Raw genomic sequence first — 15,190 nt, 5'->3', positions numbered from 1 at the left:
ACATAATTTAGACGCAATATGGTTGTTATTATATTATTATATAATTGGTCAAAAGCATTACATATTATATTGTTGTTAAAAATTACACAAAATGATGTTTTCTCCAGTTATTTAAAAAAGCATGAAAGAATTAAAAAGTTGTTTTCCGTTGAGTCCATATATCTACCGATCGTTGTGTTCAGAAATGCCGGAAGAGGAGTCCTTTTTGATTTGTATGCATACAGTATTGTGAGAGTCTTTGCTTATCGCCTCCACTTTAAAGTTATTTTCTCCTCTAATTGTAGGAAAGTGGGCAAATCTGACCCCTTCAGATTTATACCGAACCTATCGGCAATGATACTCTCAATCATAAGTAAAAGAACTCTCACTCGATTGCAAAAATAAAGGGAATTGAGAGAAGATTTATAGATTACTTGCAGACATCCACGGTCTGCTATTTTTTGACTTGTTGGTATATATATGGAGAATTGCCAACCTGCATCTAAACCCCTTCTGTGACCATTTAGTAAAGGGGTTTGAGTGTATTATTCTGGGGTGGATTGCTTCTTCTTCCATATCAAGGTTCCTCCAGAACTTTGCCACCCACAAACTGTTTTTTTTTTTCGGTCATAATTTTTTTGTTCTTTTCCTTTCCACTGAACCAATCCCATAAAAAAGGGGATTGGCGGGACTTGTTGTAGGAAATAAATAGCACGAATCAAAAATGGATCCTGCATAAAGAATCCAATTGGCAATGTTCCTGTGAATCTTTTCAGTTCCACTGTTGATGTTAGGTCATACTATTTATAGTACTGATCGACAGTTTTAAAGTGTAGGTTATAGTTGAGTAGTTTATCAGGACCTTAGACAATGAGAGTACAAACCATTGAACTTTCCTCAGAAACTGTCATTCTATAACAAAATTCACCTCCATCTAGTTCGTTCGTTATAAGCCTGTAAAGATTTTCCCAATTTATCTGGAACACCCCCGTATGGTGATATAAGTCGGAGATTTGAAGTGACTTAATTAAAGAAACGAAACGATTACTCGTTTCCTAAATTGAAAACCGACACTCTCAATTTAATTATCATACTTTAACTATCTTATAAATTGCATAAAGAATAATATTTTATAACTTAGTGGAGATACATCTTTTATCTACACCATCAAAAAAGCCTAAACTACAAATATAATATAACTTTTTCTTGCAAAGTTGGTTTTAAATTGATTTTGAGAGGATAAAGTAATTTCTGGAGTAGACATATTTTTTTGTTATAGTGCAGTCAGTTCTCCATACTTTTTTCTCAAGGCATTTTAATTATGAAATATTTCGTTATCAGTTAATATAATTTTTCAATGTTCAAAACTTTCCCCATGAGAAGAGATTTGAGATACTTTTACGTTCAGAATGAGGGTCAGTTACAATAAATATTGTTGGTTTTTTTTTCAGTAAATTAATAATTCATTATTTTATTTACATTTAACAACAAGTATCATGTTTAGCCAGGTCAAGGCTCTCTAGAAAGTTGTGAGAAGTGTTGTGACGGGCCTTATTTATTCAGTCCAGATTAGTCTTAGCTCTGGTTCTTAAGACCGTCGCTCCTTATTACGTTGAGTACTAGAACTGATTTAAAAAAAGAATATGTAAAGTTGAATAACGGCATCAAGGACTTAACTTTATAAGTTTTCATGACTGATATTTATAACTGAAGAGGATCGTACCGAGACTAAACTGAACTGAACTGTAATTTGTAGTCCTAAACACGGACCAAAAAAAAACACACTAGTCGTTATAGTGATTTTATCCGTTATTTGATACTGGTATAAGTTTTATCCTACTTTTTTCTTCTAAGAACCACAAAGAAAGTCAAAAGTTAAACTCTTATATAATAAATTAAAGAAGGAAAGAGGAAGATCAGTAAATGCCTATAATTATATTGTACGTATAATACACAAAGATTATTAAGTTAATCAGTAATACAAAAACTTTTTTTCCAACCGTTAAAGGTATTTTACTGAAAAGTATATTTTAAGTCATGCACTACATTTTTTTATTACCGTTCAGCTATTAATGTATCTATGTATTTATGCACATATTTTTCAGCTATTTTAAAAAAATTAAGAAATATGAATTTAGTTCTATTCTAATATCTAATGTTATAGTAATGTGGTTAGGTTTACAAATACTAACATATTATATAGTACTATACTGAATTGGTATTGGAACCGGTTCTTTCAACCCCATTATGTCATAAACAAATTGCCGTGTCGTTGACGTAATCCACTAAAAATTCCTATTTTATAAAATTTTAATTATAAAACGAAGCAAGAATGAAAAAGTTGTATATTTACGTCATCAAATTTAACAGTTAGTTTCTTCTTCCTACTCTATACAAAAATCCTAGACACACCATTGTTTATGATCGTTAATTGTTTCTACCCTTTTTATGTGAATTGGGATATTATAAATCCCAAGATAAATAAAACACTTATTATTCCTTTGAATCTACGTTTTATTCCCAATACTTTACAGTATGATCCTAAAACATTCAATCTGATAAGATACAATTATATATTTATCTGATTATTGTCTTGTTTAGGATAAATTAGTAAATTTACCTATTCTTTCATGGAGTTTTAGCAAATTACATAAGTAATTCCTTTGTTCTAACTTTTTGAATTCGTCTTTTTTCCGGTGTGGGGAAATGTAATATTGTTGTTATTATTTTATCAAACACACATGAAAACTAACTCTGTACTAGTTTAATTTCATAAATTTGAATTAACTAATGAACATTTCGTGAGAATATCCATACTCAAAACAAATAACTTAATATAATTTTTTACTTTAAAGAAAAAATTATAATTTATTTATGTTGATAAAATTATTTTAGATTAAGGATTTAATCTTTCTCAATGTCTCATATTCAAAGATGTAATTTTAGTTTCTTAATTGATATCTATAATTTCAAAATGGATGAAATAATTTAAAAAATATACAAAATTTAAACACTATATTATAAAAGGCATTTAACTACAATATAACCTAATAAAATACTTTTATTTTTCGGGTTTCTTTTTACTAACAGAGGGTTAACAATTGTTTTATATATTTAGGTGCCTATGTATCAAAAAGTAGGGGTATATAAATACTAGGTTTGGCAACGGAATCGATAAAAAGCTTAACTTTTGCGACAACACTGCCTTATATATTATTAAACAGCTGCTATCCATGTTAAAAACTAATGATTTATTATACTTTTGTCAAAAGAAAGACATTCATTTGTAGTCATCTTGTTCAAAAATTTGTATATATACAGTAAATAAATTTTTAATGAACTCATATGTATTATGTACTGTAAATAGCATAGTGTTTGATAAATATGCATTCTTGTGATAAATATTGCAAAAATGTTTAATATGTAGTTTTTTTCTAGTTGCCCCATTGTACATTATACAAGGGTATTTATGAAAGTATTTACTTATTAGTATTGAATTAACAAGTTGCAATAAGTACTTTTCGAAGTATTTTAAAGATATTATTAGTATTTTTAGAATACAATTTTGGGTGAGAATTAACAAAGTATTAACGAACGGAATAGGTGTAGTAAAAAAGAAATCCATTATTTTTAATGGATTTGTTTTGCTTACATAACAATCTGATTCAACAATTTTCATAATTTTATCCAATTTTTGACAAGAGCATGGAACATGTTAATATTGGAATTACAAGAACGGAATCAACAAAACAATAATATCCCCTACTTATGGGTGATCGAATTCAGGGTTAACTTTAGGCAAATACAAACACTGTTTGATTAAAAAAATACATACTATGTATCTCAATGAACAACACGCTCGAGAGAAATGATTATCTTGAACTCAATGTTCTTAGGTTAGATACTCGGTTGTTCTTAATTACTAGGTCAGATAAAGTAACATTAATACTATAATGTTTACTTATACGCATTCAGTGCAACTATAGACGAACCATGAAATGAGCATTAAAAAATAAATAATAATAACTTTACATTTATCTATCAAAAAAAGATAATCTTGAGTAAATGTCTCACGATACTTCTAGTTACTAATATATCATAATAATTTTTAATGAGTTAGTAATGACACACTTAATGTAAATGACGTTTTATATTATTCTATCTCATAGTGCATCGATACATGTCTCTAATGATACAAAAACACATTTGCTAGCTTGATTGGATTCCTTTTTCTACCTGAAGTATTTCCCCTCCTCGATAGATATCACTTTTTATGATACCCCTCATGACGTTCCTTTATTATTTTCCTGATAATGTATGCATTTTTTTATTACGCAGAAATAGATCACTTCTTTGTGCAAATATTAATCGCATGGTATGCCCTTTGCCATTTGGTTTTAGAAAGACCCACATCTATACAATAAAGTAACAAAACGCACATGTTAGCTTGATGAGATTTACTTGGCTACGAGACAACTTTTTTCCTATGAACTTACGTTATTTTTTGTTACTTAAATAATCCTTCTTTTAAATTCAAATAGAAGGGACAATTCATAGAGGTTGCAGAGTTAGACCAAACGTATTTTTTCATTATCCTCAACACCTCTTGCAGGCTAAAAAAGTATCACAATGACAAAATAAATTTAATCATAAAAAAATAGTCACTGGTAAACACTTTTTATCTTCTATAAAGGGTAATTAAAGTGATTCAGGTCCATGGTCAAAGCACAAAATATGAGCTATGAAAAGGAGAAAATTGATTGCTGATAAAAAAAATGTTTTTTTGAAGATTTTCGGATACCATGGTATAAGAAGATCAATTCCATTTTGTTAACTAATATTTTAATTTATCTTTTTTACATATTAAATATTTTAACTAATATAACTTTAGAAAGTGAACTATTCCTAATGTGGTTCATTGCAAAAGCTAACTTACCCATGTACTAGTTGTGAAATTAAGTAAACGACTAACCCTTAAAAGACAACTGGGTACATTTGACCCATTTTTTAGTTTTAGTCTACTTCCCCTATTGGTTCTATCCTTAACCTATTTGATTTTGTTTGTACTTTTAGCTCTTATTTGATTATAATATAATATTCTACATATTTAAAAAAAAAAGTTTCTTACATAATACAGTTGGCTCCAGTATAAACTTATATAATTATTTACCTGAAAGAATCCAATAGAATATGTTTACTAATAAAAGTGTGAGTAACTAGATTAAAGTTTTTCCCAAAAAACCCCAAGTGCTAATTTCAATGTCACTTCCCGAATAAGCAACAAAAGAAGGGGAAAAAATATTGTATAAAAAAGCAATTTATTTTTTGTTCGGATATGAATCAGTTATAAACGTACAGTAAGTTATTTTTAACCCTCCATTAGTGAAATGGGTAAATAGGAACCCCCCAAATACAACGTATTGAACTATAATATATACAGTTGAACTTGTGTATTTATTCCCTCATTAAATTTTTTAACATTTTCTTAACTATTCCATGCATTTTGCACTCGCATATATCAATTAAATATAAGGCATTGAAGGAAAAAAACTTTATTTAAAAGCTGTCTTAATAACAAAACTTGTCCTACGATAGTTTCTGAGCAGAAATTTGTGAATTTGCGTACAAAACAAATATGATGAATCAATTCATGTCCTCCGGTATCGAATGTCCATCTCTTCTGAGATACAACAAAGAGAACATACTCCTTCTGTGATTAGAAACCGAGACAAGCAGACACATGTTCTAACAGTGCTCAAGGATTTAACATATTAGGGAAGCCAGAGAGAGAAACAGTCACGTGGAGTAGAGGGAGAAGATAAGTATCTTAGACCTTCCAAATTTAGAAGAATTGAAAGTCTGGTTTGAGCATCCTCTCAATCCTTTGCGTGATCTGGAGTTGGGAAAGGGGATTCCAGCTGATTTTGAGGGAATAAATGGAGCATTGATCTGCGTTTTTTGATATTTTAAAAATGAAGGAGCCCGGAAGGAAGGATGGATAAGAAAAATAAAATATAAAAATATATATTATCTATATCTTATATTTTTTTATATTTATTGTAGTTTTATTAGTTTTTCTTTTGTTTACATAGTCTCTTTAGGATCAACCGGAATTCTTAAAAGAAGGTAGGAGCGCATGTACTTAACGGAGGGTTACAGTTTTATTTTGAGTTTCATTTTGAGAATAAGTCCCGGCCCTAGATAGGAAAACATCATCTTCTTTTCAAAATTCATTTTTATTCATAAATATAATCTCCTTCTGGAAGGATGCAATCATTCCGACGTTTCTCTGGCTTTTCGTCACCACGGGTATAGAAGGATTTATCGAGACCTTCAAAATATGGTTCAGTTTCGACAATCACTTCCTCATCTGAGCCAAATCTCTTTTCAGAGAGGATCTAATTGAGTTGTGCAAAGGGCCAGTAGTTGTTGGGGGCAAAATCCGGAGAATACGGTGGGTGCAGTAGAAATTCGAAATCCGACTCGACCAATTTTGCAGCTGTTTTTATTGACTTGTCACACGGTGCATTCCATCTGGCCCCCAAAATAAAGAGGTAATTACCTTCCCATCCGATGTATAAACCTTTGGACAGCTTTCTCCGTTTGTACACCACTTAGCAGACTGCCGTTTTGATTCTGGAGTGTAGTGGTGAATCCATGTTTCATCCATTGTGATGTACCGACGCAAGAACTCCTTTTTATTTCGTGTAAACATCTCCAAACAGCTCTTTGAATCATCTGCTCGTTGTTACTTTTGCTCTGGTGTGAGCAAACGGGGCACCCATTTGAAAAACATATTTGTTATACCCAAATGTTCGTGTAAACACTACCTTTTGGTAACTTTAGAGTATCAGTTATCTTTTGCAAATTCACTTTGGGATTGCACATGATGATCTTCAGGGTTTTTCTAATGTTTTCCGCACTAACCACCTTATTTGGCGGACCTGGGCGTTCTGCATCATTGGTGTCCGTACAACCACTTTTGAAATCAGCAAACCATCGTTTGATGGTTGTTTTCGATGCGGGCAGAGTGTTTATAACATTTTTCAAGCCAAACTTAGGCTTGAACGGTGTTTTCCCCATTAAAAAGCAATGATAAATCAACACTCGAAACTACTTAGAATCCATCGTTTTTAAGAATCACAAAAGTCGTTACTTAAACTACTTTAACTCGATAAAAATAACCAAATGTCATGCAATTTTGACATAAACCTTTTGAATGCGTGTACTTCTGAAAAATATTTTGTTATTGGCACCATCTGTTAGTTGGCCCCGAGACTTATTGACCGATTTGTTAACTTTGAATCCACATAAAAAGGTATTGTAATCCAATATTTTTTATAAATACAAGGCTTTACAGAGGCCTTATTTTATGTTTAGCAAATATACATGTATTAATAATATTCAATTATTATTTGGCACAGTTTTCAAGTATTAAAAGAGTATAATTTGTATAAATAAGCTATAAAAAAGTCTTAAAATATATTATATCGAGTAGGTAGTGTAATATCCTATTCTGCATTTATTCAAGTTGAAACCAAAAGAAATAAGATAAAAAATTTAGAGTACTTTTGATGAAGATGGTTACATAATAATTGAATATTCTAAAGATGGGTTCATAGGTGATTACTTTTACTCAAGACTTAAGCCTCTACTTGGACTGGAGTCCATATTTTGAAGACTTGATTTTATGAAAAAAATGAAATATCAAAGACTTGACTTGGACTCGAACACTAAGACTCACGACTGCACATGAACTGGAAAACTTTGACTAGGGACTTGACTTGAAGTCAAAATTTATGACAATTTTTGACTGTATATTACGTACTCCTTAACCCTTTAATGTTATTAATTTTAATCTGTAGGTAAAAAACAAAATTAAATTCAAATAACTTCATAGATGATTTAATATGTTATAAGGAAAAATTATTCAATGAGAATACAGGAATTCAAAAAGCAGTTTCTTTCAAGACATATGATTTCAACATTTTTATTGTGATATTTTTGAGAAAAAACTTAATTTTACAAACATAGTAGGCAATATTATTTTTTTGAAATTAACCTCATTTTCAGATAGTACCAACCTTTAAAAGACAGCCGTCAAAATTTGCTGACAATCTTAATATTTATTGTGGTAAGTGAGATTCTATTTTTGATATTTCCAAAACAATTTCGTTTTTTTAAAATTTTACACTACTTTTTGATTGGGAAAAAATACCGTTCAAGCTATGCCTTGAAAAGTATTATGGGGACTCTGCTTCATAAAGCAAATAAAAATAAATAATAATAATAATTTAAAAAAAGCCAATTTTGAACAAAGAAAGGCAAAAGACTGGCTATGGTTTCCCTGTAAAAGATCAAAGTGAAATAATATAACTAAAGTAAAATAAGTAAATAAAATAGCTACTGTTATTTATATTAAATAAAGCAAAGTTTGTAGATCTATTTATCGACAACTCATATTTAATGTGAATTTAATGTCCTAGAACTGCATGACTAATTTATCTAACACATAAAAAAGTAACAATGACAGTGTTTAGTTAAAGCTTAGCGCTTTATATTAAAAGAGAAAAGGGAGTACTTTACTAAATTATTAAAGCTTAGTCCGTCAGTCATTTTGTCTGTTTGTTTATACCTAATAATCCAATCAATACAAAATACTCCTGCTAGTCTATACTAAACAAACAAAGTTTGTCGGGTTTTTTTTTTTTGGGGGGAGGGGTCTCTTTTTTAAATATTTCTTTGATTGATTATGAAAGAAACGTCATAGGATAACATTGACTCCATCTGACCCAGGAATCTTCTTTAAAGTCTATATATACATGAAGTATATTACTTTCTCTAGGAGTGATTGAGCAAAAACCTACGCACATTGAGTGCAAGAGAATCCTGAGCGCATTGTTTATCAAGCTACACCGTTGCATCTGTTTGTTTGTCTGTTTGTCAGTGAATCACTCATTTTTAAATAAAAGATGTGCAAGGACGTCAAATTTAAAACCTAAAAAACTGGGCGTACACATAACAAAATAAAATTAATAAATAAGACTTCAGGTGAAGTTTATCAATGAGCGTGTGTAGCTGGAGGCCAGCGCCTCATATTTAGGGTTGTAAATCAGAAACATTTTATAGTGTGTGAGTTTTTTTTTTTGTGGTTGGCAACCTAAGGAATTTTTTTTTTAATTTTCTACTTTTTCAAGCAATTAGATGTTTTTACTCAAGAACAAAAGAATAATGACAAGTATTGAATAACTACATGTGCGTGGGCTAATTAAAAACGGAGTGTAACACTGAAGATTTGCTGGGAATTATCCTCCATATGAGCAACATGAGCAATGACGGGTACTCCTACTAGTAATTGAATAAAACGTTATCAGTAGGATTGGGAACACTATGTAAATCCTTATAAGTCTAAATCAAAACAGAAAAGTATATATTGGCATGTTCAATACACAACCTATTTGCTGATACATTCTTGTAAAAACATGATTCGTGTATGGCTTTACTTATCAATTTGAAAGTTTAAAAAATAAAATATTATTGGGCTGTTTTTGAGAAAAATGATATTTTAGGGCGAATTTTTCATTGGTTTATTTGCTCAAATAATAACAGTTTGAGATGCAATAAGCCCTCAATAATTCAAACATAGATAAATGTTCGTCAAAGTTAAAAGTATTGTATTGCATTATTACTAATAGATCGTGAAATTTCAATAAATAATACTTCTTTTAACAAAAACAAGAAAGTCAAATTAACTTACTCAAAAAAATATTTTTTATTGAGCTATAGAAATCTTTCATGATTTTATTTATGTTATCGCTCTTAAATGGTTCCGTCCTATTCAAATATATATATATATAATTTCGTCTATAGGAACAACCGGTCGCGTACTGAGTTCAACAGAATAATTTCCCCCAAGCGCGTTATCCATTGTGCTACGTCGTATCAATTGATATAATATACAATTTTAATTATATTTGAATATTTTAAATCACAACAATTCATTCTTTTTTTATATTTATAAATATTTATTCTAGAAGGAAATAAGTTACCCCAATGTATATTAATCAAAAAAAAAAAAGTAACACAATGATCAATTAAGCATAATTTATTTTACAAATATAAAGAATTATTATAGATATATAATAAACACAAAAAAAACCTTTTTTCGTTTTTCAGCAGACTTAAAAATATTTATTTGTTTTCAAAAGTTGATATAAACATTATGAGATGATTCAAATACTACTCTGAATACAGTGCCAATGGCCATACTCATTGAAAAATAAATTAGATAACACATAGTGATGGGACTCTTCGGAACCATTTTTTTTTTTTTTTTTGGAAATGTTGATGTTCTTATGAAGTTAATAAAATGAATAATATTCAATTAACTTCTTTTTGTCACATGCCGCTCAAGTTGATCCATTTTTTTAAAAGTGTCTTGCATTGGTTGCCATCAAGCATATCCCTTTTTTCCCCTTTTTATAAACAAAATTATTTGACCTTAAACAAGCTTGAAATTTAGACCAAATGTGTTCCTTGGATTTATTGAGCCAAACATTGTCGACAAAATCTATTAAAAAGATGTAGCTCAGGAAGAAGTTTTTTTTTGCAACGATTGTTGATTCAAAGGTAGCATCAATCAGTTGAAGTTTGATCTGAGATTTCGAATCTTTGTTTTGTTTTTAGACTTATATTATATTTTCATAAATATAGTTATATTTTTAAGAGTTTTAATATTCCATTTTTGAGGAATACCATATAACCTATTAATTAAAGATTATGTGTATTTCTATAAAACTTATTTGATCAAAAGTTTGTTCGACTTACTGTTACGTTATAAAAATAATATTTTTTAACAAATGTTTCAATGCTCAAAAATAGTATACATTATAGATAAAAGCACTAATTTCTTTCAGGTTACACATATATTTATCATATTATTTTAATATATGCTCACGAATATGTTGAACATTTTTAAATCCCTAGTAATAAGGCGTAGAAATTGTGAGCTGTTCAATCGGCTAATGATATTTGCTAATGGTACAAATATCACATTTTGTTTTTCTAAAAATTGTGAATATGTGATTCTTGATGGTTTAAAGATAATATTCTTGTAACTTGAGAATGTGGGTACCTATATATACACTATACAGGATGGGGATTTTAAATCCTTAACCAGTTTAGACCTCAATATCTTAACAATCCTGATATCTATGTATATGTTAGTGTGCTCCTCAAATTTAGCTGACAGAACTGAATAAGAGAAAATACAAAATCCTGAAGATGTCCTATAAACTAATTAAAATCAAACAAATTTGTATTAAGAACACTGATTTGATGAAACAAACTAAGAGACATCGACAACTGACGACCAAATAGAGTTTAAGTTTTTATGATAGTGAGGTGACACCATCTTGATTAACCACCGGCACCAAGTTACCTAGCGAAAAAGGAAATATACAGTGTCATTTGTTGATGATTCTGCCTCTTTTCAACTAATCAATAATGTTCTAAATGTTGATTGGTTGGAAGATATTTAACTTATCCTCACCTGTTAATAATTATCATCAACTATTGAATAATAATACCATAGTTGTCCAGAGTTGGCTAACTCCCAAATGATTTCCGGCCTTCTTTTGGTTCCTTTTGGGGGAAAAGTTGAGTAAAACAATACAAGTAAAAACATGGGCGATAATATTATTTATGTAGATATTGCTCCATGCACTAATCAGCCTAAATAAAGATTCGACGTTCAACATACATAATATGTTTTTTTTAAACTAGGATAAAGAAATAATTTTTGGTTTTTCAGATGCAATCAATACCTCGGATCTTTGTTAAAATTCATAAATGTTGCAGTTCCGAAACCAGTTTTGGTCTTGGGTCTTTTCGAATAATACAAGTTTACTATCCGGGTACTTTGGATCCGGTTCCACAACCTTTCATATATCTACATAGAAGGATTTACCAAGAACATATCAGTGGATAATGTTAAGCTATTTAAAAATCAACACAAAACAAAACTTGCTTTTTTGAATTGATTCATACACCAAATAAATTTGTGATGAACGAATGGCTTACCAAACTTCACAGGAAGTTGTAAAAGCTTTGATGAAGTGATTGGTATCTAATTTTTGGAATTCTTGGCACTATTCATTTAGATAGAAGTGGACAATTCGTGAGTGCAATATGGTCAAATTTAATCAAAAATACAACTACTCCGTCCTACAGACAACAATCCAATGGATTACTAGAGAGACAGCAAAGACAACTAAATGAGTTAATTAGAGCAAATGATGTTAAATGGGATCAAAATCCTTCATTATACGTGTTACATATGAGTAACAATCAAATAATGTATAGTGAGTTTCCAGCAGAAGAAATGGTATATGGCGAAAAAACCTGAAGCCATTACAAAATCTTGTATAGATTCAACACAAAATTCAGTTCGAGAAATTTTAAAGTTATACTGTATTTTGTCACTAATAATCACGACCACAACAAAGTTTGGATGTTTCGAAAAAAATATGTAAAAGAGTTTGGGATTGGGATTATAGATTGGAAAAACAGAAATGTATTTATGGCTGCTTATCATTTTGGCTAGATACAACTCAACTTTCACTTTATCCCTATGAACTGACTGAAGCCTATATTGAGTACCCCTAAGTGTACTGACCTTAATTCCAAATATACAGTATCGTAAAGGCCCGATCCACCACATTTGTATATTTGGTTCGGATGAATATTCTACTTTTGGCAAATATTTAATTGAAAAAGGATACAAAAAGTTTATGAATAACTAGAAGTATTTGTATTTATAAAAGGTTATCGATTTTGAAAATTATTTTATAGTTCAGTAAACTTGATGATCTGCCCTTGCAGATATATAATAAAGAATTTTCAAAGGAAAAGAAAAATGTAAATATCTATAATTTGATCTTGGAATGTTGCAAACTTATAATCTTATCGAAAATTGCTAAAACCAAGTGTTTTTTATAATCTAAGTGAATTAAAGTAGGGTGTGAATTTCAAATTCAATTTTAGTCCTAACTTACTAGTGCAAAAGAATATTATGACCACTCTTGAAATAAAATAATAAATCGTAGGCAAGCCTTAACAATTCTCAGACTTGGATATTGCATAATATGAAATATTATTTACTAGTGTGAGTACCCAACATTGCTTAAAGTAATTAGGCGTCGGCTAATAAACAAATTTTGCTTTAAAAATATGGAAGAAAACTAACTGAGAAGTCCACAGCTATTCTCTGTTTTTCCTAAGTACATTATAACAAAGCTCATATTTATTCTCGCCTCAAGAATAAAAGAGTAAACTTAAGAGTTTAAGAAAAAAAAAAGTAATATCTTGCGATAAATAGTGATAAAGATATACTTAAAGTAAGGTAACCAAAAATAATAAAAAGATAATTTGAAAAATGCTTGGAAAAAGAACAGCTTTTTTAATTTATCAATGTAATAATCAATGATTGATTATGAATAAACACAACCTCTAAAAAAAGTTCTTGAATAAAATAAATTAATATAACAATCATAATCCCATTTAATGAAATTGGTAAATTCAAAATACGAAAATATAGCTGTTTAATATTATACAAGAGTCATTCTATGGAACCAAATGAAAATATTTTGTTTTGTTTATTTACAAAAGCTGATTAGGATAGAGGTACTTGCTCAAATATCAAGGTCTGTAGGAATATATTTTTGTGGGATGATGGGCTTAGTTCTTGGAATTTTAATAAAAAAATAAATCAAAGATTAAATTTACTCGAAAAAAAAATTTCAAAAATATCCAGAGGTTTACAAAAAAAGCTGAATTTTTTTAGAAAAAAAATCTAAATTTAAATTTCAATATAAAAATATAAATAAATAAATTTAATACTAATTTTTTGCAGAAAATGTAAAAAATCTACACATAAACAAACAAAATAATAATTAAAAAAAAAAATCAAAAATCCATAGGTATTCTCAAAAAATTAAATTTTTCGAATTTTTTTTCAAAAATCCAGAATTGTTCAGAAAAACTGATATTTCTTGGAAAAATTTTGTAAAATTTATTTAAAATAAAAATTTTTGAAAAAAAAAATTTAATATTAATTTTTTGACAGAAAAATCTCAAAAATCCATAGGGTTTTACAGACAGTTCAATTTTTTAGAAAAAAATAGAAAAATTTAATTAAATTTCAAATATTCAATTTTTTGAAAAAAAAATTTAAATATTACATATTCGAGTAAAAATAAGTAATTCTTAATTTTTTTTAAGGGGGCTATAGCCCCCCCCAGCCCGTCCCCATTCAGACTTCTCTGAATATTTATGTCAATTTTAGTTACGTTCTAATTAGATGATGCTGATATATCGTATTAAAAATTAAAATGGGAAAGTCGATAAATCGGTCATATATCCAATATTTTAGATCAGAGAAAATTCATAGACATTTCGATATTTATTCCGATATTTATATGATGCAATAATCACTATAAAGAAGGGAAGGGAATTTTTTTTGTTCAATTTTTATTGCCAGAGTATGCGTAATACACAGAGTTTTCCAAGGTGAGTATATATATGGGTGAGGCAACAAGGGTCTTCTAAAGCAGTCTGGTTGGCGATAGCTGACTCAGTTGACGTAGTGACGTCACTATTGCGGCAGTTCTAATAATTTCATTGAAGTGAAGTGTACTAGTTTAGATCTGTTCAGAAAAATGGCATCATCTCGTGGTTCAAAGCGTATTTGTGCCTTGCCCTGTCCCAATCCACGGGATGTCCATAATTTTAATTAATACTAAGAATAATAAGATTTGTCATAGGCATTTTACATCTAGTGATTTTGATCGGTATCTTAAGGCTGAGGTTTTTGACTTAAAGGTCAGGACAAAATAAAAAGTAATGCAGTCCCCACACTACATATTCCCTTGCTTCTCCAAGTTAAGATGGACCCAAATCCTCCAGAGGTATTCGTAAGGAAATTTGCGAAAGGAAAGAGCTTATGAAACAACTATTGGAAGCAAGTATGGAATCGGAAAAAGAGACTGATAATGAAGGGAAATTTGTAGTGAGATCACTGAGTCCCAACAAGAGCCTTTTACCAAGACACAAAGCCCTCAGATTCATGTTTACAAATTCGGAAAAGGAGTCTAGTGAGAGGGAGCAAATAGGTCTTTGTATTGGGAGTGCAAATGCAACAAATCTCAAAAAG

General features: G+C 29.6%; 1 protein-coding gene across 1 annotated transcript in view; it reads left to right on the top strand.

Moving 5' to 3' along the window:
• The window catches only part of LOC121116543 (rabphilin-3A), a 139,208-nt gene that overhangs the window by 35,454 nt on the left and 88,564 nt on the right, over nt 1-15,190 (top strand). The gene's annotated exons all lie outside the window — the stretch shown is intronic.

The sequence above is a fragment of the Lepeophtheirus salmonis genome, chromosome 4 (assembly GCF_016086655.4).
Source record: "Lepeophtheirus salmonis chromosome 4, UVic_Lsal_1.4, whole genome shotgun sequence".
Taxonomy (NCBI): Eukaryota; Metazoa; Arthropoda; class Copepoda; order Siphonostomatoida; family Caligidae; genus Lepeophtheirus; species Lepeophtheirus salmonis.
Note: the sequence above shows the minus strand (reverse complement) of the source record. Positions and strands in the feature narration are given on the sequence as shown.